Here is a 27,976-nt window from a genome sequence, read left to right on the forward strand (position 1 = left end):
CTGAAAGACTGCTTTCGCTACTGATCATTGCCGCTGGAGCAATGTTAAAGACTGTGAGGGTGGTGAAACCGCAAACGCCAACCCTCAACGACTGCAAGCATGGAGGTGGCTGGAATCCGTAGCATAAGCGCTACTGCAGTCACCAACTATTGACTGACTGAGCCTTGTAAGCAGATGGGGGTGGGGAAATAAGATCACGCAACACACCCCACTTTGGGATGCAGAAGTACTAGGACACATGGGCAACTATCAAGGGTTTGATAAATGGGACCTTATAGGGATGTCCCTGGTGGGAGATCTGTGGGTGAGGGGCTATGTACGATCACTTGCAAAACTTCAACAAGACTATGAGCTCTCGACTCTCATTATACATGTTTTTGAGATGAGGGGTCAACATGGTTGAGGCGATTTTATATAGCTCAGGTGGGAAGCCATTGGGTCCTGGTGCTTTCCTCGATCGGATATTTCGGATCTCCTGTGTTATCTCGTCCTCTGTTATGTCTCCCTCAGTTAGAATCAAGGCCTCTGCATCTATGGCCGGCATGGGCATATCGTTCAGCAATTCCTTCGCCTCTTCTATTGTTGATAGCCCGGAGGGCGAATACACCTCAGTATAGTAGGATGTGAACTCGTTCGCAATGGGTTGGGGCTCCCTGAGTTGCTCACTATCCTTAGAGGTTAGAGTGTTGACTATTCTATTGGCTCATTCTCTCCGGTCTAACCAGGCCAGCAGCTTCCCTGTCTTATCCTCTAATTCCTATACTTTGTGCCTGGTTGCCATACACTGGATCCTGGCAGCATCTGTAGCCGTGTCCCGATACTCTTTTGTTTTAATAAGTAACATATGCATTGTCTCCTCTCCGTTGTTATCTGTTAACCCACCATCAATGTCTCATATTTCACCCTCGATTTTTTCCATTGCTGCTTTTTTCTCTTGCATGTGACCAGCAATTGAAAAAATCGCCTGTCCCCGTATTACGGGTTGGTATACCTCCCATAACGTGAGCATGGACTAGACTGAACCCACATTTTCTTCAAAGTCGTTTTTTGGTGCTAACATCAAATTCTTTCTGATTTCTGGAATTTTTAGCCACCACAAGTCTATTTTCATCATTCCCCCCTATCAGGACTCTGTGGCAGAATAGACCGCCCATAGCGGTGAGTGGTAGTGGTCTGATATTCCCCTTGCCATATTCTGTATCTCTCTGAACTTCCCCATTAAGTCGGGCAATGTGATGATGTAGTCTATACTTGAAAGGTTGTTACGGGCCCCCGAATAAAACGTATACTGTTGTGCTGTGGGGTTATAAGTACGCCACACGTCTCCCAATTCTATCGCGCTCAGAAACTCAGACAGTTTAGAATTAGTTTGTTGTACAAGTCGCGGTGGGTATCTATCTACACTCCCTGTGACTACTGAGTTAAAATCCCCTTTGATCAGGAGTTCTCCTTCTGGAAGCTCCAAAAATAAGTTTCCTATGTCTTGGAATGTTTGTGTGTGCAATGCTGGGGGGACATAAACCGATACGATACTTATCACCCTCCTACTCCAGGACCCGGATATCACCACGTATCATCCCAAGGTATAAACCCAGGTTTGTGTGACTTCTAAAGAAAAGGCCTTTTTTTGGTAGTATCCCCAACCCCTCTGGAGCCTGTAGTGAATCCTGCATGGCCAATCAATTTATAGCCCCATCTATCTAGGGCTTTACAAGTATTACCCATGAGATGCGTCTCTTGACGTAGAGCTATATCAGGGATGTGTCGTTTTATATATTGGAGTAATATTCCTCTCTTTATTCTGTCCTCCAGCACATTCACGTTCCAGGAGAGGAGTCTCATACCCGGGCCTCTGCCCCCGTTATCAACTTTTAATATGGGTATGCCATTTATTATGCCACTTTATATTTGGATGTACTCGTCGTCGCCTCTGGAGAAACCCAAAATCGTCCCAGTCACCATACCTAACAGCTGTACTACTTATCCCAGCATTTATCAGACTGCCTATCAAGAAGCTAAATGCCCTGTCCCTTAACCCCCTATCTCTAATCATCCCATACCCGCCCTCCCCCTCCCTTCCCGTTACAATCTTAAGTTGAAACCCGAACAACAATTACCCCCTTACTGCTTCCCTAAAATCCGGGCCTAGAACTGCCTAATACCCCAACTATGCAGAGTGCCTGTCGCCCTCCCTCGTTCTGTATCATCTCGTGGGGGCTACGGGGCTTACCCCTGCCTCTATCCGTCACCCCCTCTGTATTTAAGGGAACCCATTAATACCCGTCATGGTCAGGTTTATAAATGAGTCTATTTGCATCAATCTGTCTCTTTTTCATTGTGAGTCTCGCTTAATTCTATGTATGACACCTATTAGAAATAGGATCTCTGGTTGGCTAAGGCTTGCGCCAAAGCCAGGCAGAGACCACCACTCTAGTCAGGGCAAGGGAGTTACATGCCAAAGATAACCCCTGCTCACCCCCTTGGTAGCTTGGCATGAGCAGTCAGGCTTATCCCGGAGGTCCTGTGTAAAGCGTTTGCGCACGCACATAGCAACAACATACCAGGCACACCACAAAAGAAACTCCACACACGGTTATATCAAAAATAGCCTTTGTATTCTCATAACACGATAGAATAGTAATCCCATAATATACATTGTGCCATCTGGCACTAGGTCATATCTACAAGGGATTATGTACACCTGACAGGGCCCACTGGACCACTGTCAGAACCATCACAAAGTGAACTTAGTAAAAGTAAGACATATCATCAACGTACAACCAGTAATCACTGGTAACCACTGTACTCAGCATCATCCTGTAACATAAACCACATTATGCACAGTATTACATTAGACGCCAAATACATTGTGCGCCAACCTCATCAGTCTAACATATTAGACCCTAACCTCCTAAGCATCATTCACATTAGGGGTATAATTTGCAGTAGGAAATAATCTCACTAGCATAAACCACAGTATGCAAATAACCTCATGCATAAAACCACATTTAGAGGCATAAAACAGTAGAGAATCACATTTCCTAGTATCACATTAGCACATACCCTCCCAATAAAAACCATCGTAAAGGCATAAATCACATTAGGGCCTGGCGCCCTACAAACCTAACAGTCCCCCTGGCCAACTTCCTTCTCAAAGGGGCTCAAATGCCCTGCATCAAGAATGTCAGGGCTGCTGCCAATGCAGCATAATTCGCACATGCGCAATTGTGCTGGGGTAGAGGAGTGCAACTCACTCCTATCTCTCACAATGCCCCCAAAGAACTGTGGCCTAAACGTTGCAGTTGGCACTAAGTGCTGCGCAGCTGTGAATGCTACGGAAGGTCTGGCACTCACTGTGCCCTTGGGGTCCCCACTGGGACTCTGTAGAAAAAGAATGCGGGCAACACGTTGCAGCTGCCCACTGTCAGGCGGGGAAGCTGGGGCAGGAGCACGAGCACCGACAATGTGCTCTGCTTAGGGCGGCCCCCACTGGTCTCTATGTAATCAGGGAAAAACTGCCCCAATGCGTTGGAGCAGCCCCCTATCAGGCGGGGGCAGCTCAGGAAATCACAACTGGCACTGTGCCTCGATTGGCACCAACAAACTGTGCCACGAAATGCCCCCCAAGCCCCCCCACGGGGACTTCATAAAGTCTATGCCCACGTTGGAGTGGCCTGCTCTCCTGCGGGGCCGCTCAATACAAGTACCAGCACTACCACAATGCACACTGAGCCCCACTCACTGGCTTGCAGGCTCCCCGGCGGGCGCAGCTTCACTGAAGGCGCTCTCTCTCGCTCCAGCGGCCGGTCGCGAAGAAGGCCGCGGGGCAGGGAGAGCCCTCGGGACTCCGGTCGACTCCTCTCTGCCAGCGCGGGGTGGGCTCCTGCCTGGCTTCTCCTTTTATTTCACCCATGCTGCCTCCTGGGACCCGGGACTCCTCTTTGTTGCTCCTGGAGACGGGGTAGGCTCCCATTCTCCCTTCTGCCCGCACTTCCTCTCTGCACACCGGGGCTCCCATCTGCTCACGGGAGCCCGCTCCGTCACGGGCACTTCTTCCGGTCCTGCCGCCGGCCCCGCCCAGAGGCAGGCGCACCTTGCCTGGCTTTCGGGTCAGCAGCCATTTTTCACTCAAGCCGCGGTGGTGATTTTTAAAAGCAGGCAGCGAACACAGGGTGGGCACCCGCATTTTAAAACAATAATAAAGCGTGGTGGGCTCCAGCCATATAAATAAAAGTATGAGCGGGGTGGGCACCCGCATCTAAGACATAACAGGGGAATCCCTCCGCTGGGGATTCCCCCAGCAGCGCTGTGCCGCCGAGGGCAGCGAAGCTCCACCGCCCCAGGGGAAATCAAAAGAACGCGCTCCCAGTGCGCAAAAATGCTGCCCAAAGTCCTGAAGGTCCTGGGCTGCTGAGAGAAGAAGAAATGGGTCCCATCCAGTCCTTAGGGATCAAGGGGGCAACGCAGGGCAGGGCCCAGGGAGGCAAGCACTCATGGCAGCCCCCCTGGGCCCCAGCAGCAGCACGCCCCAGCAGGAACAGCACACCAGAACTGAACAACATCATGGGGTCACAGCCCCTACTTTTATACACCATTTCTCTTTGTGTAAAGTGCAGGGCATGGGGGAACCAGATGCAACTGGTTCCGGGGGGATTTGGAGCACTTTGTTTTGCAAGCTCCTCTTCCCCTTTGTCAGGTGGGGGCTAGGTGATCAGACACACCACAGGGGGCGGAGCCAGCATTCACCATCCTATTCAGAGTCAGGGGATTACCCTTCCAAATACTCTTAGCCCAGGTGTCCCATTCAACCTAGCGCTGACTCACCCTGCCCCTCCTGGACCTACCAACACCTCTCAGCTCCTGTCACTCACAAGCCAGACATGCAATTCACATCAGGCAGGCAGACATATAGCACACAGAAATGCCAACTTCTAAAAGTGGCACTTCTCCACCAGTCTCTGTGCACACCATTGCGCAGCATTTATTCTCACGAGTTCATACATACTAAACTCGACCCTACGCTCCTCTCATACCAGGAATTACCACGGACACCCTTATCGCCAATGCATTCCAACTTCACTAAATGTACACAGAGAGCGCACGCACTTTACAGTGGACCACAGTGCTAAAGTGCCCAGAGGCCTAAAACCACCAACACCATGTCAGACTTTAATTCAAAAAGTTTAGGGGTGACCCTGCAAAAAAGGCCAAGTCCAACAACACCCCTGAATCTATTTTACTTAGCTGTGTCCATTCCGTTGTTCCAAGGCGGATCGTCGATCCCTATTAATCTCTCTCTGGGCTTCGGGTAACCCTGTTGGCGCTTTGCAACTGTTTCTCGGATTCCTGCAGCGGTTATCTGTGTCTCTCATGACGATCTTTGGTACTACTTCCACCCACAACCCTCCAACACTCAAGCTATTCCTTCGCCGTTTCTGGGCTCTCAAAGAACCAAGCTTTGCCCTCCGCTTCCATCCTAAGTTATGCTGGGAAGATCATGGACGACTTCATTTCTCGTCTACGGAGTTCCTGCTTGATCTCGGTGAAGGACAGTTGCAGTTTCTGGACCCTTACCGTGAAATCCGGGAAGAAGGTCCACTCCTTGTCCTTTGTAGTATGCTGTCCCTGTCTCTGAAGTTGAATATACGGGCCAGGATGGGTTTGGATGGAATTCTGGGTCTGGGCCTCCCGCCCGGGACACGATGTGCCCGTTCTACAGTGAAAAACTTTGAAAGATTCATGAGCCGCACATGAATAGTAATGAGGTCTTCCACGAACAGATCTGCTGTCGGTCCTTCTGTCCATTCCGGTCCACCAATTATGCGAATATTGTTCCGGCGCGATCTACTCTCATAGTCATCAAGTTTTATCTCAAGGACACGGCATGTGGCCTGAAATTTCTTAACTTGTTGCTGCATGTCCTGTGAGTCTGTTTGGATACCTGCCACAGTGGTCTCCACTGCGGTTACTGTGTCTCTCGTTTTTCCCAAATCTGCTCTGAGTAATGCGACTTAATTTGTGACCGTGTCAATTCTTTGCTCTAAGGACGTTTGCAATGTTATTATAGTTTTCATATTGTACTTAAGAGAAGGTTCCTCTATGTCTGCAGGCTGTTGGGCATTCGAGGGGGTCAGGGGCACGCTCTACGCCTCTCCCGAGTGGGTTCTGCTCATCGCAAACTTGTCCAGTTTGGAGTGGTGCCCTCTTTTCAGACCCTTTCCCCCCATCATATCCGTGCGAATATCTGTGGCTATTGCTAGGAGTAGGGTAGTCACCGCCGCCTGTCAGAGGAGGGAGAGACAGTTCCCTACACACGGCCTGTCAGGTTTCCCTCACTCGCAATGATTTTAATCACAATGTCGTCCTTTATCACTCTTCCAGACCGGTACCTTGTGCGTAGTTAAGTGTGCCTTTTTACTCTTCTTGGGAGTATGCCGTGTCTGTGGAATAGTGCCCAATTCAAATGCACCAATGTTGAACTGTATGCCCTTATATTTGGAAGCCTCGCCATGCAGCAGAAAGTTCCCTCAATGTCCCACTTGCCACCCGAGGAGCAGTCGATCCACCCGATTTCTGCCTGCCAGGAGTTAAGGCCGGAGGGCCGTACTTCATTTGTGGGGATTAAGTCCCCTGGTGTGTTCTGCCCCTGTGTCACCATCTGCTCTGCTGGGCCTTCCACCCCTCCAAGCCATTGGGGGGGGGGCGTCTTTTTAAAAACATTTTTTTTGTTTATTAATGGAGCACTGTCACTGTTGAAGAAGCGGGGGGAGGGAAAAAGAGCCCCAGAGTCACTTCTCCCCGCTGCTCGCACTTCTCAATCCCGCTTTCAACTCGGCCCGCGTCTCAATCTTGGCGACGCCTTCACTAGATTTGCTGCTCGGCTCCAGGGCGGGAGGGGGCCTCTTTCCTCTTTACACGTTCACATCACCGGCTGTGTGCAATGGGCCCCCTATCTTGCTCTCATAGCTCCGACAGCCGAAGCTCTCTGGATGGACACCGGTCTCCTTCAGATGCTCCTGCCAGCTTCCGTCTCCAGTCTGCCTCCGCCCATGTGGATCACACTAGGTCGGGGTTATTGGTGGACATGCGTCGGAGCCGCGCTAGTCAGTGGCCATCTTCGTTGGCCCTTAGCCACGCCCCTCCACACTCCAAATCTTTCTTAAAAAATAAAGATGTTAATGGACTACCATACCTACACTCAATATCAGTCTTGCATCACTGCATCATCACACTGGTCAATGTAACTGGTTGCTAATAGTTTCCTTCAGCAGCATTTTGACAAGCAGCAGATTTTGCATAGAAATCTGGTTTCTAATTTAAATTTTTCAAAAAAGAAACACCTAGGGAGAAACGCCATACTCTTATTTTCAAAAATGAATACAAGCACCAATGGCGTTTAAATAGGCACTGTGTAATTTAAAAAATGAATACAAGCACCAATGGCGTTTAAATAGGCACTGTGTAAGCACTTGCGTGTCGCTGAGTATCAAGTGCCAAACACTGCAATAGAAAATACTTTCTTTATTGAATCTGCCTCGATTACAAACCTTAATACCTTTCCTCCCTCACAGAAATCAGTTCAAAACAAAATGTAAAGTGTTTCTGCCAAATTCCAATATTTTGATTCTACAGTAGCTCCTATTGATAACAGTACAGCTTTAACATAATTGTGATTAAGATATTGTTGTGTTCTCATGCTTGTACTGGTTCAGTTTTTATTAGCTGGAGACATACTATGATATCTCAAGTCAGGTAATAAAAAGTCTGTTCAATTTCAATTGATAGGTTCCATTTGGTACCAGCTTTCAGATGGCATATAAGTCTCTGTACTTCATTTGAATGGTTCCCAGGTTTACTCCTTCATGTTCAACAGCACAGTCAGTTGACCATATCATTTATGTTCACATTTGCTCCTCCTTGCTGAGCGAGAAGTCTCTCTCTGCCATATAATCAGGTTGGTTACCAGGTTTACTGCTCCATGTTGAGCAAACAGGCTCACTCAGTTATGGACTAAGAGTGCATGCTTCTTCTGAGGAGGTCACCAACAAAGTATGACCAAGGATCATAGAAGGATGGATACTTAGAGTACCAGTTTTAGTTTGAGCAAAATTCCTCTTTAAGCCCGAATTAAGTTACCAGATGGTTTCAAGTAGGTTAGCACATCTTCATAAAAATCTGTGGTAAAATGTGGCACCTGTCAAACATGCAAGAGCTTTAAATCAGGTATTCCAGCCAGTTATTTCTCCTGATTGCCCACATTTTGAAAAACTTGTGACCGTCAAGTAAAAGAAAAACACATTTCAAAATATTGGATTTAAAAAAAAAAAAACATTTTAAGGCATCTCAAAACTATACAGCGAATTCATTATTTTTGATCTTTATCAATGGTATAGTTTATGTTTTAAATACTTTCACATAGGAAACTCTGAAAAGATTTTTAAATTTAATTAGGAAGTGCCAGAATTTAAAGGGAACACTTACCAGGGCCTGCTTTACTTTCCATAAGACTTAGAACTGAAACAAATGTCAAATATTAGAGCTCTTTGGTGCTCAGCCAGCAGCGGACTAATGAACAGATGTATGGGTCTCTAGGAGAACATCTCCTCTTTAATCTTGATAAGTACACCTTCTGCCCCAAAAGTGCAGCAGCTGGCCTCATCCCTAGCAGCATAAGTGTTACCTTTGTGTGCCAAGGCTTGGTCTTTATTCTAACATGTGGAATGGCAGGGATAAAACAAAACCAACTCAAAGAGCCTACTCTTCAGGCAGACCCTGGCAAAAATCTACCTATTGCTGTATTTTTTTTACCGATCAGTTTGGAGGTGTTGAGACAACAATGCAAGCAGGGTCAATTATTGGAGGGGGACAACAAGAAGTGTGGAGAGAGCAAGATAGCACATGCACTCTGTGGAATGCTAAGTGAAAAAGTAGTTCTCTGAATATGAGGAGTGGAGGGATACAAGTAATCTACTCAAAATGATGGTACAGTAGCTATGCTCCAGGGAGAGGACAAATACAAGAATTAAGAGGAAAAAGTTATCAAATAAGAAGCAAGCAAATGAGAGTGACAATAAAATGAACCACTGGTAAGCAGTGGGTTGGCATAGAAGCCCACTGTAAGTTTTCTTACAGTCCACAAGAGATCTTTTAACACCTGACAGCTAAGAGCTGTATGCAGTCAAGACCTTTAAAGGATCTTTGTATTGTGGCCTGCTAGTCGGGGCAACAATACGTCTTGAAGAAGAGGGACTGAACATACCAGTTCCAACTTTATCAGATCAGCAGAAATGGCTTCTGATTCGAAAAGATTTAGTGTTGATTCTGAATGTCACTGCTGATGGCTGAAGCAATCTCAAGTATAACTTTCCACAATAATGTTGCAACTTTGACTTATGAATAGGGATGGGTGAAACTCACGGAGTTACAGAAAAACTCCATGAGATTTCATGAAATTTCCCCAACGGTTGGAAAATAAACAGCTTGCACTACAATTTAGCACCAGTAGCAGAAGCAGCACTCTCAGCGCTACTGGCACCATGTGTTGCACAAGAGCGCATGACCATTCAAGTTGATTTTGCTGCCGCTCGAATAAGAAATTTACTCGAACTGCAGCAAATCTACACGAATGGCAGCACTAACTGCGAATGCCGGCGACTGCCCACGTTAGAAAATCGTGCTAGGGGACGCTAAATCTCTCTTTCACTTGCCAGCTCACATATTCTGGAGCCTCGCAGGAGAAACATTCTGCCACGTGGTGACTGGCGGAATTCGGCCTGAACTTTGTGTTAAAGAGTAAGGTGAAGAAGCCAAAATTCCGCCAGTGCCGAGGGCGGAAAGAAATATTCCACCCACCCCTACTTATGAAGTGATCATTCAGTAGTTAATACAAGAGTGCTGTCAAGCTACCTGGCCATTTTAGTTGAATGACTCTGCATATTTAAAAAAGCAGTAATACCAATAGGATTTGGGCATGAAGTCTCATTAACACTGAAGTAGTAATAGTAAAGTATATGTGTATTAAAACCATGATAACCATGATACCCAATCAGCCTTCAATAAAATGACCCATCATAAAATATCAGAATTAACCAGATTTTTTACAGATTAAAAAAGAAATCCCTCAATCTAACAAACATCAAAGAAATTGCATACTAGAAAACAAATGTATATTATATCTCATATGGAACCCATATTTAAAGAACCAATTTTTACTACACAACTCTAAAAAGAAGGGACGGTCGATCGAAAAGTGAGTGATAGAACATTTGATCTCTAAGGGCATACACAAATGCCTCCCCTTTCATAACAATTGTAGCCATTCGAGGGACCCCCTCAAATGTGGTTTCCAACCCAGCCTATATAAAAAAAATTCAAGTCAAAGTAAAGGATCTGGCAAGTAAAAAAGATAAGGAAACAAATCAGACTTGCCTGAAGTATCCAACGTACACCTTATCAATGATTTTTGGGCAAGATGTATCCTATCTTTCTGAAGTGACAAAACTAAAGCTCTGTGATTTAATAACGTTTTGGATGGGAATGGATCTCAACCCCAAACCACCCCTGATCTCCGAAAGTATTGTTTAATATCTGTTATATCTGGTATAATATAATTACTCCATCATCTACAGATAATTAAAAAAAAATATATATATATATATATTAAAGCCATATGTGACCATGATAAGTTTATTTCATAGCATATGCTTTGAATCATTGACCCAGTTGGAAGATTCAACATTCTCTTTAAACATTATTTATTCTCAACTAGATATAATGCCTCACTTCTTCCCATGCTTAAACTTTCTGATCCATAAAGTGCTACAGCGGGGAGTTAGTGCAAAAATGCTTTTAAATGAGGTGGTGCAGGCAGTCTTCCATAAACCTCATTACATTTCTTTAGGGAACTTGACTGTAGAAGTGCTCTGGATTAAAACATTTTTTGTGTAATTCCAAATCAAATTTGTGGGAAAAAAGTAATCTTAACTATTTATAAAGTCTAACTTTGTCTAAAAACCAAAAACCTAGCACTTTTGTTTTTCCCATCTTTATCTTTAAAATGTTTTCTGTACAATATTCTGCTAAAATATTCAACTTCTTCTGATGTCCCCTGGGTGTATAGTCTAACAAAGCAAGGTAATCAGCATAAATTAAACAGGGTATGTGGATTTGTTCAATTTTTGGTGAAAAGGAGCTTATACCATATTATGCACTAGGTACATTGGCCACATATAGGTTGAAAAGGCTCCAAGCAAATACACACCCTTGGCACAACCCATTTGATATATATATCTTTTTAGTAAGGCATCGAGAGGGGTGCATTTCTAATTGTGTCCAATTAGATCTATATAGATTTTGTATTAGCAGCAATAAGACCTCCGACCCTTGGTCTGGGTCCACTCTATCCCCGCAGCTCCGCTGTGCCGTCTCTTGCCTCCAGACCCGACCTCCTTCTTGGGAGGTTCGAGGCTGCTGCCCTCTCCTGCTGCCCGCTCCAACTGGGACCAGACTGCCTGCAACCACCGCAATCTTTATCAGCCGTTTTTTTCTTCTTAATTTTTCCCTGTTGTGCCACTGTTATTGTGCCCACCTGTGTCTTGCTCAAATTCCACCACTGTTTTTATTTTCTCGTGCCTGCCTGTTTCTTTTGCCGCTGCTGCCCCTGCAGCCCCTCCCCCCAGAATTCCCCCCTTGAATTCCCCCGCTCCCGCCTCCCAGCCTCTCCTCCCTCCCACCTCCTCTACTTATTGGTGGCCGCTGCGGGGGAGCGCGAGTAAGACCTCCGAGCCTCGGTCTAGGTCCACTCTCTCCGCACAGCTCCGCTGTGCCGTCTCTTGCCTCCAGACCCCGACCTCCTCCTTGGGAGGTTTGAGGTTGCTGCCCGCTTCTGCACCTGCTGCCCGCTTCAACTGGGACCAGAATGCCTGCAACCACCGTAACCTTTCTCAGCCGTTTTTTCTTCTTAATTTTTACGTTGTGCCACTGTTATTGTGCCCATCTGTGTCTTGCTCTAATCCCACCACTGTTTTTATTTTCTTGTGTCTGCCTGTTCCTTTCGCCGCTGCTGCCTCTGCGGCCCCTCCCCCCGGAATTCTCCCGCTCCCACCTCCCAGCCTCTCCTCCCTCCCACCTCCCTTACTTAATGGCGGCCGCTGTGCGGTCACGAAGTGGATGCGCACTGCGGGTGTGCCGCTTGCGCTCCAAAAGCGAGGCAAAGACAAGCATGCCTGCGCCCGTCCCTGGACCTCCCACTACCCATCGCTACGACACCACCACCCTCCTCGTTCTTAACACTGGAAGACTTAGAGAATGCCAACAGTCCTCGCTGAACACGACCCAAGGCCAGTTCTCCTGCCTCCACTGCGGCCAGACCCTCACCGCCACCCCAGCCTCCAACACCGCAGAAGCCAGCACCAGCAACACCCTAAAATGCATCCTCCTCAACGTACGCTCCGTACACAAACACGCCATGGAAATCTGGAACCTACTCGACTCTCTCTCGCCCGACATCGCCTTCTTCACAGAGACCTGGACCAACGCATCCTCCTTCCCCGACATCAGCACCGCCATCCCAGACGGATAAAAGATCCAGAGGAAAGATCCAGAGGAAAGAACGCCCCAACCACCCAGGAGGGGGCCTCGCCATCGCCCACAAGAGCACCCTCTGCCTCACCACCTACAGTGAAACCTTCCCTTCCGCCTAACACCTGCACTTCCAGATCCAGACCACCCCCAAAGCCACACTCCAAGGAACCCTCGTCTACAGACCCTCCGGCCCCCGTACACGCTTCGCCACCACCATCACCGACTTCTTCGCACCCCACGCCATCGCCTCAACAAACTACATACTCTTAGAGACCTGAACTTCCACCTCGACAACCCCAGCGACCCCAACTCCACTATCCTTCGTGACAACCTCGCCAGCATCGGACTTAAACAACTCGTCAACACACCGATCCACAGAGCAGGACACACCCTCGACCCCATCTCCGCGGTAGGAAACAGCGTCCAATTCAGCCACACAACTGAGCCACCATGGACCAACCACCACTGCGTACACTTCGCCATCAACAAACCCAAGGCACCCAAACCAGCCCCACGCCCACAACAAAGGAACTGGAGCAAGGTTACGACGAGCAACTTAACTCCACCCTCACCCGAGACAACCACACCTGGGTACCCAATGCAAACGACGCAGCCAGAGAACTCCACACCTGGATCTCCAACTGCGCAGACGAGCTCGCCCGCTATGCAACCCCAACAGACAACGCCCCAGGAAAGCCACCTGGTTCACCACCGCTCTCCAAGAAGCCAGACGCACCTGCAGACACCAGGAGAAGAACTGGAGAAACACCAAGACAACCGAAAACCACACCACCTACAAGGACGCCATGACGAACAACCACAACCAGATCAGAGCCACCAAGAGAAACTTCATCCACAACAAAATCCTGGCCAACTCCACCAACTCCAAGGAACTTTTCAGTGTCATTCAAGAATTCACCAACCCACGCAGCGAAGCCATAGACATCACCCCATCCCAAGACCTCTGCGACAAGCTTGGAACCTATTTCCACCTCAACATCAAAAACGCCTATGACAACTTCATCGACCATTCACCAGGCGCCACATTCGGCCCTTCAGAAACACCAGCCAGCCCACAATCTCCAACTGGACACCGATCACGGCCGAAGACACCGCCTCGACCATGAAAAGCATCCACTCGGGGGCCCCCACAGACCCCTGGCCCCCTCACATCTACCACAGAGCCGCGGCCACCATCGCACATGAACTACAATGCACTATCAACACCACCTTCAAAACAGGCACCTTCCCAGATGGCTGTAAGCACGCAGACGTCAGACCCCTGCTCAAGAAGCTCACAGCTACACCCACCGACCTCAAGAACTATCGGCCCATCTCACAACTCCCCTTCGCAGCCAAAGTTGCAGAGAAAACAGTCAACAGGAAACTGACACGATTCATTGAAGAGAACGCCGTCCTCGACCCGTCTCAATCCGCATTCCGAAGCAAACACAGCATAGAGACCACCCTACTCGCCACCACAAACGATATCTGCACCCTTCTGGACCAAGGTCACTCCGCACCCCTCATCCTACTCGACCTATCAGCAGCCTTCTACACCGTCTCCCACCGCACACTAGTCGCCAGACTACACGACGCAGGCATACAAGGAACAGCTCTGGACTGGATCCGATCATTCCTCATCGGACACGAACACATCAGCCAACACCTACGAAGTCTCCACTGGCTCCCAGTGGAGAAAATAGTCACTTTCAAAATCCTCCCTCACGCCTTCAAATGCCTACACAACAATAGACCCAAATACCTCAACGACAGAATCAACTTCCACGTACCCAAAAGAAACCTCTGATCTTCCAACCTCGCACTGGCCGAAACCCCGCGCATCCACAGAGGCAGAGCAGGCGGAAGATCCTTCTCTTACATTGCAGCTCAAGACCTGGCTCTTCGGCTAAACAGATCTGCGGACTCCCCCCCTCCCTCCCCAGCACCTTAAGACCCTCAAGGGTGAGTAGCGCTCTTACAATTCCCTGATTTATTGATTGATTGATTGAATAAGCTCCGAGAGATGTTCCAATATCACAATTTACCCCATAACCTCGTTCTATCAACTGTATCAAATGTTGTACGGAAATACACAAAACAGCAACATGGCTTTTGATTTATTTCAATGAACTTCTTAATAATTGACAATACAGCAAAGCAGTGATCAGTTGGGGAATGTGCTTGAAAGCCTCTTTGTTCTATATGATCCAACACCCATTCCTTGAGATTAGAAAGAAATATTTTGATGAAGATCTTCTCAGAGACATCTAAGAGACTAATTAGCCTATAATTTGTTGGAGTACTCCCATTCCCTTTCTTCAGTAAAGGCTTAATAATGTACTCCCTTCAAGCATCAGGGATTTTGCCTGTTTTTGTTATCCAATGGAATAGCAATTTACACTTTTTTGCCCACTGATCCATATTCTCTTTGATTAGGACTGCAGGAACACTGTGAGGCCCTGCCACTATACTCAGCTTAAGATATTATATTGTTTCTTTTATGACAGTAGCGCTGTTATCTCTATGTCCATTTCATATGTATTACTCTGTACATTTTGAGGGGCGGGTAATATACATTTTCCACAAGGAGGACTCAATCCTCTTCAGATATGAAGTGAGTCGCAGACCCAGCAGGCGTGTCAAATGTGCTGTTTACCACGACCCACAATTTTTCTGATATGCCCTCTGAATCACCTCTAGCATTTAATTCCATTTTCAATTACTAAACGGCCTCTTTCTTATTTCTATTAGCTTGTTTATATTGTATCTTCAGTTTCTGTATATGGTCTATATTTAATGGCCCCAACTCTCTGCTAAACGCCTACTGTGTTTTCTGAAGTGTACACTTGAGATCCCTACAATCCTGATCGAACTACCCAATGATGGGTTCCGACATTGGATATTTTTCCCATTATTAACAGATCTAATCTCCAATTGTTTGTATACAAGCACATTATCTAAAAGGGCGGCAAACCAACATAATTTATCTGAATTGGGAACTAAGTTATTTTGGAGGTCATGGGTTAACTGGGGTTTCTTTAGGGTCTCAAGCTGCCTTGTACCCAGACATGTTTATATTCTTCTTTAGAAGCCCATATGTAACAAGAGGATATAGTCTACTAACACTGCTTCTTTAAAAGTAAGTCTTCTTTGTAATACCCAGTGATCATTTCCATCATCTTTCCACATTACATTAAAGTCCCGAAACATTTAAAAGCCTCAAATGAAACAAATACATAATCAATTGATCAATGGTGCGACCAATGCTGAAAGGTTCCACCCGCTGGCGTATTCAGGCCGAAGCGGCAGATTAGGCTTATTAAACCAATCCTGCCGAGGCAGTCACACATAGAACTAAGATAATTTAGATATTGCACAGGGGTGAAAATGTCCCTTGGGATGTTATGTATTTCAAGAATATCATACAAAATATCATCGGCCTTCTTCTGGCCCATTTTCAAATTAAAAATCATCTGCTATAATCAAAATACCCTCTGGGTAGTCTAACCTGCCTTTGCATAGCTGAATTTCAAGTTTCTATCAGACTTGCTTTTAACTCTGTGTGGAGATATAAATTTATTAAAATTAAAATTGATTTACCATCCTTGTCTGTTTGTACTTCTTTTTTATTTTTACTGTCAGCCAGTAAATCTCATTACAGAAATAAGAAGAAAAAATCTTCATTATTAAGAGTACATCAAAACATATAACATAAAGACCGTACAGTACTATGCCGATCATATTCTTGACATATCCACCTTTCTTCTTCCGGGAACCTTCCCTTCAAATTATATATTACACATTACAAACAGATTCTCTCAATCTAATCTCTTCACTTTACATATCTAATTCCATGGGTCCCCAAATAGTATCCAGGTTTACCATAGAGCGAGTTCCTCTCACTCGAGCTAATGCTTTCTCCATTTCATATGTTTCCTTTACTATAACCCACCATTCACTTATGGTGGGAGGTTTTGGAGATATCCAAACCCTAGCGATGGTGAGTCGGGCGACAACCAGTAAGATTGTGATAAGCCGATTAAAACCTTGGCTCTCTTCCTTATAGCCCAACATGATTTCAATGACTTTGGGAGTGAAATCTGCCCCTGTTCGTTGTCTTATCACCTGAGCTATCTTCTGCCAAAATACTTCCAGCTCCGGGCAGGTAGCAAACTTATGCACTATACCTGCAGCGTACATCTCACATTTAGTGCACTTTTTCCTATCCCCTCCTTGATCCCCCCTAGCCCAACTAGCAATCTTCTCTGGGGTATATTAAAGCATGCAGATTGTACGAAATTGCTCCAATCTTAAATTAACAGAAAGAACTGATTCTTCTAACGTTCCTAATGCCAACGTAATAGTTTTAGGAGCAACATTTATCCCCAGAGTCTTAGTGCATCTTGCCGCCAACTTTTGACACCCATTCTGTTTAAAGTTGCTAAGACACTGATACATCCTACACATTTTTAATTGAGCTTTTTCCTCATACAAGCAATCCCATACTTCTGATTTAGACACTGTCGTTAATGCTAGATGTTTCACTAAATAATTGGAGATACTTGAAGTACATCTGATCCGGGAGATTATAAAGAAGCTGCAAGTTCTCAAATGTACTCAGGCTATTACAGTCGTACAGTTCGCCCAAATGTTGGACCCCATACCTTGCCCATCGCCTACTGACAGTGTCATGGAACACCTCCGGTAACATGGAATTATCCCATAATAGTAGTTTATCATGAAACAATAACAGATCGAATTTAACAGACAAGGTTCGCCATATATTCACCATGTCTCTAATAGTCTTAAACCTGAGCCTTTTAAAATAAATAGGGTTGTTAGTTTTATATAAAAACATTTAACATTCAGATCCCAAAACCAACTGGTGAAAGAAATCTTGGTTATCAGAATCCAAAAGGCTGCGAAGACGACTCGCAAACGCGGCCCAGAAATACATTTTAAAATCTGGGAACCCCAGCTCACCTTGATTATACGGATGTTTCAATAAATCTATTGTGCGTCTTGCTTTTTTGTAACCCCAAATAAAACTACCCAATACACCTTCTAATTTCCTAAAAAGAGGAGTACCTCCATTTTAATGATATTACACCTCCCTATTATACCAATTGGGAGCTTATGCAAACTTTTCAATCTTTTCGTCATCTTTTCTAACAGGGGCTCATAATTCAAGACGTGTATGTGCTCAATTTGCGCTGAGATACGCACCCCCAGATATGTGGCTACTGAGCACACTCCTGCTATATGTCTAGCAGGGCGAAAATTAACAATTACTTGCTTATAGCCTGACAGACGACCACATTTTCTCGCTTCCTCTTCTACACAGCTAATAGCTGTTTCTGGGTCAGTAGTGAAAACCGCTATGTCGTCCGCATAATCGGTTACCTTTAAATGACTTTCTACTGATACCAGTGGTGAAATTTGTGTGTTAAAATGTAATGCCCGGATGAATGGCTCAATATATCAAGCAAACAAAAGGGGGATAAAGGGCACCCCTGTCTAGTGCCACTATATTTAAAGAAAGGTGCAGATTGTAAGCTATGCTTTAGATCGAGTTCCTAGCAAAGATTTACTGCTCTCAAGTCAGAGGTACGATGATAAGTCCTGAATCTTCCATTATCACAGAATTTCATGTTCATTTCTCATTAACAAGATGAAAGGAACATAATGAAAACAGAAGTGGATACCCTGAAGGATATAGTATTGGGGAGGAAAAGGGATTACAGAAGGATCTACAGACCATGTGATAAGCACTACTTTCAACATAGGGTTCAAGCATCTCAATGGTTGCCCCAAAAACAGGTGCACTAACAGAGGCAATCCTACCATCAAAGAAAGCATTTGAAGGGAAGTGGCAGCCAGCAACCACCAGTGATCACGGAGAAGCCACCTCCAAAACAGTGACTTCTTATTCCCCTCCCTCCAAATGCCCAACCAGCTAACAGGTGTTTTGTGATTCAATCTCTTCTTCAGAGCTTATTCGCAAGTTGTTGTTCATACTCAACTCATTCAAAATCCCTTCACAAATCATCACTAAAACGTAGCCCAGACCGTGCATATTTGTAATCTCATTATCCCAAAAAACAAGATTCACGATCCCAATACAATGGCAAATTGAGAATAAGCCTTGAAGAAGCGATTGAATTGTGCAACATGTGTTGGCTGGCTGTGTATTTGTAGGAGTTACACAATATTTGTGAATACGATTGAAAGTATAGTTTAAGCAAGTGGAATGGCATCAGAATTTGGACAATCGAATAAAACAATGGTCATCTGAAGCAGAAAGACTAATGAACTTTTTAAATTATATTCTTTCAGAAAACTCTGAATTATGCACTAGTACAAAAAAATACACTGGAAGGTAAAAAGTGTTTTGGAAGGAGAACCAGGCATTTCTTTCTTTTACCTTTGTTGTATTAAGAATTCCATCCACAAACCTCCTTGCATTCTTGCCTAGGTGTCACATTCGGGGCAAATTTCACTCCATCCAAAGAGACATCTTTCCGATCACTGTGCAACAGGTCGGGGAACGGCTCACTGTCCTCAACCTCCTCGGTCATTGCCAAGATCGGCACTATGAATTCACTCTGAAAGTATAGCTTCAGCTGGTTCACATGGAACATCCTCCTGGATCTGTGTCTTAATGTAAGACACTTTCTGGACTACCTTTTATACACACCATCTGTTCTCTAAAGTTTGGGGGCAAATGGGTTTAAGACCCAATACCTCCTGACTCTCCTGGTACCTAGTGAGCATTGCTTTCAGATCATACCATGCCTTCATTGGCTCTTGGCGGACTTGACTGTTCTTTTTTCCCTTGTTCATGTATTGTGCCATCGTCGTCCTCAGTCCAATCACATAATCCACTATGTCCTTTGTAGGGGGACTTAGGAGTTCCTTCCCAACCCCCTCTATGGGGAGTGGGTCATGAACAGGACTTCCAAACAGTAGGTCAAAGGGACTAAATCCTACACCCATGTAAATTTCTGGTAGGCAAATATGAGGAGCAGCAGAATAAGATCCCACTTCCTCCTGAGATTCTGAAACAATTCCAATCATGTTCTTCAGGGTACTGTCAAAGCGTTCCACCAACCCAACGGTCTGGGGTTGGTTCACTGTGGAAAAGTGGAAGGTCACACCAACTAGTATCTACATCTCTCTCATGTAAGATGAAATTAAATCACTGTACTGGGAAATCAAATCCAGAGTGAGCTATTTTAGTGGTTGTGCACTTCAGAGGTAGCTCCTCACATACCTGATGGTATGATCTAACACAAATAGGACATACTTGTTGCCTGATGCAGAGGCGGGTCAGGCTACAACATCTGGCATATGGATCAAGCAAATAGAAAAGAGAGGGTCTTGCTGTTATCCATAAGTCCTCCTGGTCAGTAAGCATGTGATAATCAACCTACATGGAGCTGCTGATATATCACTTCCCACTCTCTGCAACTCAGACCGCCACCTCATCTAGCACCATCCTCATCTACAGAATAGTTGGCAGAATAAGGATTTCATTGATGAATTCTCGGAGCGTCTCACCATTTCATCCATCCAACAGATACACACTCCCCTCTTGGGTGACTTCAACCTCCCAGACAACATAAACTTAACAAACACAAGAAACAATGCCCTTAACCTCTCTGACACATTCAACATGACACAACACATCACCAGGCCAACACGCTACAAAGGGCACAAGCTTGACTTTTTCTTTTCAACATCAGCAACAATCCCATGCAAATCACCCATACTTCTGGACTGGAACGATCATCTCAACTTCCCTATCTCTCTGCTTTTCTGTTTTTAACTATACCAGATGGACCCAAGAATAAACTTTAGTTGGGGTACTGTCACAATATTTTTAACTCACCCTTGCACTGACCCAACACACCTGCGCTCACCACTATGGCTTTCCTCTTAAAATAAATCGCTGATAAAGAGTCCTTTCGCAGGGCCCGTGGGGGACTGCAGCGCCAACCCCATGAGGAGCTAAAGCGCCCTATGATAAAGCATGACACCTTAATGGGTGTGTGAGGGCAACTCTTCAAATTTGAGGAATTTCCCCACTATCCACTTTATCCAACCTGAGACTTATCTATCCTAGATGAGTTACTTCTGTTTTTCTTTTATCAACACAATCTGTAGCTTAGTAGGCCGGCATACCGCTATAGGAACAGTTACCCCTCAGTGTATTTGATATGTGTTCTTGGGAGCACTGGTTCTGGAACTTCTTTTTTTGCTCCCTGTCCCTCTCTTTGTGAATTGTATTGACACTCCCATCCCAACACGGGGTGCCTTTATTATTGAAATGGGTTTCACAGAGGCCTTTCAAAGAATATCGTAAAAAGACTACATTAATTCCAAAATAAAATTCCCACAGTGTGTCTGAACCTGATTAGAGTGGATTGTGTCAATCTAGTTCTATAAGCCCTCGACAGGCTGAAAGTGGAAGCCAGGTTTACCACTAAGTCGCTGAATTTTCCATAAAGACTACTGTAACCCAAGCCAGTTATAGTTTTAAACCTGGCCCTTAAATACATGCCCACATCGAACCACTGATGATCTTCTGTGAACCTGAAATTCAAAGTCCCTCTCATGCAACTAAAACGAGGCAGACACGAATCCTCAGAGCTCTGGTGAGACTTCATTGTCCGGTATTCCTGATGTGGAAAGGGGCTGAGGCGGGGCCACAATACTCAATTCAGTGGTGCAGGAAGCATGTCTGCTACAGATGGTTGATATAGAGGGTTTCAGCAGAAGTGGGCAGCCACGATGGCGAGTGTGTGCCTTCCCCTCAGTGATAGGATGGCAGCTATTGATGGTGCCATTCTGTTCCCCAACAAGCTCTGGGCTGTTCACTGTTGGCATGAGGAGGGGCTATGCATGTGCTGTGCCTGGGAATAATTAAGCATTGGTAAACTCTGTAGGTCATCGAAGAGGTGAGTAGGGAAGCAGAGACACTTTGAGATCCCCTACCACCAGGTGATGCTTCGATACGGAAGACTGCCTTGGAAGCAGGCCGAACCAAGCACATGTGATATCCCAGCAAACTGGAAAAAGGGGGTATGCATGAAATTACTGCCTGGCATGCCTGCACATAATTGGGACAAAAGTTACGATGGCAGTGCATTAGAACTTTTCAAGATACCCAAAGAGTATAGAAGGAAGAACAAAAGGGTCAGGCAGATTGTTTGAGGTTCCTGCTGCCTCATGAAAACAGCAAACTGATTGTTGAATCTCCATCAAAGTTCAGTGCCACAGAACTATCACACAGTGAAAAGCTGATCAGAGCAGTGGTGCAAGATTTGCAACAAACATCCAAAGACATTGAGAAACAGGTGGCTGGCAGGGAGAAGATGTTGTGGACCATAGACAAATGTACTGCTAAAATGGGCTGGAATGGCTGATCTGGAAGTCGCAAAGGAAGCAAAGTAGGGGTTTTGCAACTGTGCAACAGCCGGACTTGTACAAATTAAAAAAAAAGGATGAATAACTTGTGAGACACAGCTTCAATAGCAAACATTTGCCTGTTAGGGATACTTACGTTCTCATATGACATGCCCCTCAATGCAAACATACGGTTTCCAGCAAAGGGAGATTCCTAACAACTGATCCCCATTCTCGAGTGAAGGTTGAGAAGGCCTATCGGCTACTGACAGTGGGCACAAAAGGGTCACTAGTTCCAAAAGAACTGTGATTATAGTTACTTCATGCGGTGGAAAGGGGCCTAAGCATGCGAGTGACTAACCAGAGAAGCCTCGCGGGGATGGAAGGATAGCGGATGTTAGTCTTTCCTAATCACAGCAAAGCTACCATGCGTAAGAGGCAACAGCTGCAGCGTGCCAAAAAAGTTCTAATTGTCCTGGAAATGGAAACATTTTCAAAAGAAGGAGGTGGCCATATATTTTCACAGATGGAGGCAGCAGAGTTTTTCTGTCTGCAATGCAACCCAAAGTGGTATGCAGGCAGCGGTGGAGGAGCGTCACCCCCCTGCCCTCTGAGCAGTGTAAAAAAGGAAAAATAAAATGATAATAACACAACGTTATTATAATTTTATTTTTAGTACGGTGCTATGGGGCTAGGTTAGGTTTGGGCAGGGCTGGGGGTCACAGGGTGGAGGAGTGGTTGGTGCACTATAAGTGCACATGACAGTATGGCTGGCAGTCTTGGGCCAGCCAAACAGACATGCGCTCTTAGCATTTCTACACCTTGTTGCTCATCAGAATGAAGAACTGTCCCAACAACCAATGACAATGCTTCTGTCCTGTCATACTGGTGATAGCAGTGTTGTGATTGGTTTAGGTGAGTCTGGGAGCCTGTGTGCTTCCGTGCTGCTGGGAGTCAGGAAGAGAAAGGGACGGAGAAGAGGCATTGGCCGGTCTCAGGTAAGTGATCTTTTTGTTATTTTTTCACCCCCCGCCCTACCACCCCCATTTTCTAACAGCCGCCACTGTATGAAGGATTGGCACTGCTGGTTTACAGGATCAGTGATTTTGTTACTCTGAGCTGTTTTTGGTAAGATGTAGTTTGTTCAGTGAATGAGGTAGAGCTGGGAATCTCTGATTTGGAACTGTTGTTCGACATCATGTACTGGATGGGGTGGTTAGGTCTAATTCTTTACATGCTAGATCTGTCACCTTTCCCCTACCAATTTTTAAGTCTGGTGTTAGCCAACACCTTTTGATTTAAAAAAAAGATATATATATATATATGTACAATATACTTATGTAAATGGGCTTTCAGTCAGCTTTCTTCACCCATTGGTCTGTTGGTGCATCATTCACACTTTGTTTCCACACACTACAGTATGGGGTGAGGGCAGCCCACTTCAGGAACTGGATAACTTCACTTGGAGTCACTGCATTTTGCTCTTTCACAAAAAGCACATCCACACACAAGCTAGTTTCCTTCTGTGCTAATGTTTTCTTCTGATTTATTACTTTGGTGTTGCCTTTGTATTTTTTTTTTTTGCTAAATCTGTTTATTGAACTTAAGCAACATAGTCATGCTTTACAGTTACATGTGTCGTACGTCATACTAGTAAACATATTTTAAAGGCAGACATACATTTTTCCCGCTATGACGGGCACTCCTACCATTCACGCAGTGGTATTTATATCATACAATGTTCCTCGGGTGTGGGGACATTCGGGGGTTCGCACAGTCCTCCCCGATACACATTCCATTTAGACCATATTGCAATCCATTTTTTGGGGCACCCCCGAGCCACATAGACTGTATTCTCTCTCAACATACACCAGTCCATGTCCTCTTTCCATTTCTTCAGTTTCGGCGGCACGGTGGCCCCGCATGCCTGCGCTATGTTACGTTTAGCAATCATCTGCCCCAGAGTGGCCCATATTCTCCCCTTCACATCGAGATCTGTGGGCTCCCAGACGTTCAACAGGCATCTCTTGGCCTCGGGCATAAGAGGGACTCCCCAAATCACGCTCATACATTGCAATTTTTTTTTCCAGTAGCCTTGAATTAACGGGCATTCCCAAAGAATGTGCATGAACCCGCCTTCCATCCCACACCGTCTCCTACACTGCCCGTCTACGCTTTTGCCCATAATCCTTAATTGCTTCTCTGAGAGGTACGCCCTGTGTAGGATCTTGAGTTGGACTAGCTTGAGTTTAGCGGATATGGCCACTTCCTTTGGCGATGAGAGTGCCTCCTGCCATTCCTCATCGTCCATTTCAAGGCCATCTCTTACCCATTTCTCCCGAAGTGCAGTGAGGGGATCAGGGGTATTGTGAATAAGTTTCTTATATGTGAGTGATATACATTTTTCCGGTAGGTGCCCGTCGAGCAGCCGGTCCTCGAGTGGGGACGACTCAGGCAGCTCCGTACCAGATGGGATATTCGCCTGCAGGGAGTGTTTAATCTGTGCATATCGAAAGCGCTCTGAGTCAGCCATTTCATATGTCTGCTGTAATGTTGGGAAGGGTATCACTCCCGCCCTCCGCCAGAGGTCCCTAATGTGCGAGATACCTATAAGGTCCCATTTGTCAAACCCTTTTGTGTGCCCCAATGTTCCCAGCTGTTCAGCATCCCATAGGGGGGTGGCCATAGTGAGCCTATTGGCCCATCCTAACGCTTTGGTGACTACGTGCCACAGCTGCACAGCGTGTTTCGTGGGTCCGGTAAGTGTGAACCTAGTTGGTTTGGAGTAAAGTGCTCTTGTGAAATCACCACCAGGCAACAACCACCTATCCATACCGTATGCCGGGTCATCCCCATTCCTGTATTGGCATTGGTTGATTGCAGCCAGATGCGCTGCCCAGTAGTACTTTTTGATGTCGGGCAGGGCGATACCCACATCGTACCAGCCGAGCGTAAGCTTGCCGAGCGCTATCCGCGGTCTACCGTCCCATAGTAAATCTCTCTGCAGGGGCTCGACCTCTAGAAAGAATGCACGTGGTACCACATCCGGATAGTTCTGGAGGGCATATAAGAATCTAGGCAGAGCCATCATTTTAAACAATGCTGCTCTCCCGAGCAGGTGCAGCTTTTTCCAGACCTCAACATCCCGTCGTAGCCTCCGCAGGGGAGGGATCAAATTCTCCTCATATCTAGCTCTGGCATCAGTGGTTATATATACGCCTAGATATTGAAAGCCCTCTGCCGCAACCTGTATGCCTTTGTATTTAGCGTATGATGTGATTGATGGTAGGATGGTACAAAGGTCACATTCCACACTTGATCAGCTCCTGTCTCCTGCCAATACTGTTATGAATTCCTTGTGGAGTGTCCTTTGTTTACTGTTTGAGTGCTGGTATTTCACAGCATAACAGATTGCCTCCATACTGTTCTGTACTAAGTTATCAAAAGCGTTAATATTATACATGTAAATTCTTAAGCAGACAATCCTTCAGAACACGTTTATTTTGGCTTAATTTCACCAAAGGTTTTTAATAAACTTTGCCCAGGAAGAAAAACAGCCTTTTTGTGTTTAATTTGCTGCACTTGTAACACTTTTTTTCTTGCCTTGTTTTCTTTCTTTTTTTCTTTCCTTTCCTCATTCCTTCTTCCTCTCCATTCCTTCTTTCCTTTTACTTTCCTTTCCTTTCATTCCTTCTTTTCTTTTTTACTTTAATTTTTTCTTTCATTCCTTCTTTCTTGCTTCACTCCTTTCCTTCTTTCCATTTTCGTTCATTCTTTACCTTTTTTTTTTGTTCTTTCATTCATTCCTTCTTTCTTCTTTCTCTATTGTCTTCTTTCCTTCCTTCTTCCTTCCCCTCTCTTACCTTTTTTCTTGCTTTAATGCCTTTCTTGCTTTCAATTCTTACTTTCCATCTTTCTTTCTTTCTTCCCTCCCTTCTGTTTTGCCTTTCTTTCCTTCTTTTTCGCTCCTTCTTTTCTTTTTTGCTTTCATTTCTTCTTTCTCACCTTCCTTCTTCCCTCATTTCTATCTTTCCTTCTTTGTCTTCCTTCCTTTCCATTCTTGCCTTCTGTATTTATTCATTTTTCTTTCTTTTGTTCTTTCTTTCACTTTCTTGCCTTCCTTCTTTCTTATGCTCTTTCTTTCTTTCCTTCCTTCTTTTCTTCTTTCTTGCCTACCTTCTTTCTTTTATTCTTTCTTTCTCAATGGCAAGAGGCTGGCAGCCAATGGCACAACGATTAGCTTTTTTAGGTCTGTGTTAACCAAGACCAGTGAATTTTACAAAAATTATGTATACTCCATATTTATTAATAGGGATTTTCAACCACACTTCATCCCTTTGCCTGTGGTAGCCTCATTCACATTTCTTTTCAACCCACTCGAGAATGTATCAAGGAGCAATGCATCACCCCACTTCAGCCACATTGGCATACTTCCTTAAGAGTTACGGCATGCTGCCCTTTCACAAGGAGCAATCTACACACAATGTAGTTCCCTTCAGGCACAATGAGTACTATGGTAATGTCTTCTATGGTGACACCAAAAAACCTTTTTACCTTAAGTCAATCTTTTTTGTTTTTAGATTGACAAACTACCGGGAGCTTCACAAACAAAGTTTTGCGAAAGCCATTTCAAAATAAGGATCGCCAAATGGCTGGCGGACGATGCCAGACCTATTGGCTTTGCCAGTGCTTGTTTAAAATTGTGGTCCAAATTTCTTGCTCTCATGGCAACTCCACCAGCAGAATCCTAAAAGGTAACCTAGCTTAAAATATGAAATGGTTCATGCTACACTATTGAACGTTGCAAATCTCTTCCTTCATACCGTTCAAACGATCACAGCAAAGCCTTCTGTATAGTGCCAGATGGTTATTATTGGTCACACCAGGCAGTTCAAGAGTACCCTGACCATTTTAATGTGTACAGAATAGGCCATTGATCTCAACCCTATATAAGCCTACATACAACTTTCTAAATATCATTGTCTTAGCTGAACTTAAGAACCCCCATGAGCGTTGACTGCCTTCTTTACTAACTGGCCTGAAAGAGTGGCACATGAAATTCTTGGGCCCGATTCACAGAACTAACTTAAGACAAAATCCTAAACTTACTACCATTTACTCATTTTGGTATTCACAGAAGGCACTTACTCATTTTGGTATTCACAGAAGGCACTTACTCATTGATGAGTAAGTGCCTTCTGTGAATACCAAAATGAGTATGTGCACTTACTCATTTTTGTATTCACAGAAGGCACTTACTCATCAATGAGTAAGTGCCTTCTGTGAATACCAAAATGAGTAAGTGCCTTCTGTGAATACCAACATGGTAGTAAGTTTAGGATTTTGTCTTAAGTTAGTTCTGTGAATCGGGCCCATCTATACCATACTATGAGATATACTTTAACCAGAGTTTAGAATGGCGCAATAATTAATTTTTTTATGATTCATATTCTAAGAGATTGTTTAGACCCATGAGGTAGTAAGAGGTTCACAAGCACCTCGGTGCAAATAAGATTAGCTTCTGTTATAGTGTGTACTCTCAGGTGGGATATAATCTCGCAGGTAAGGAGTTGGTAAAAACACATGCAATCTTCACTCAATAAGTGAAATTAAATAGTTTATTGCATGATTAATTAAAATAATTGTAAATAGATAATGCCAATTTACAAAGCATGTTAGAAATGTACATTTTCTCTAAATCGATCCACATCTATATGTGAATTAACAAAGTGTTATTAAAAGCAGACGTTTACTTGTATGCTTAAAAGGTAACTTACCGAGGGCTAACATGGGTGTAAATGCTTTCTGCAAACTTATTCACACTTACTCACGGGTCTACACTACCCTCCCCATTGCTCTCCTCACTGCTCGGCCATCTTTTCAATTATATTGCCACTATTTAAGAACTGTATTAACTGAGTTTGTACAAGGAGGCAAATTCTCCTTTCAATGTGTGTGGGTAATTTGCAGTGTTCAGAAAGCT

At 45.0% G+C, this 27,976-nt stretch overlaps 1 protein-coding gene across 1 annotated transcript in view; it reads right to left on the reverse strand.

The window, feature by feature from the left end:
• The window catches only part of CARS2 (cysteinyl-tRNA synthetase 2, mitochondrial), a 442,315-nt gene that overhangs the window by 93,750 nt on the left and 320,589 nt on the right, over positions 1 to 27,976 (reverse strand). The gene's annotated exons all lie outside the window — the stretch shown is intronic.

Source organism: Triturus cristatus, chromosome 8, assembly GCF_964204655.1.
Source record: "Triturus cristatus chromosome 8, aTriCri1.1, whole genome shotgun sequence".
NCBI classification, from domain to species: Eukaryota; Metazoa; Chordata; class Amphibia; order Caudata; family Salamandridae; genus Triturus; species Triturus cristatus.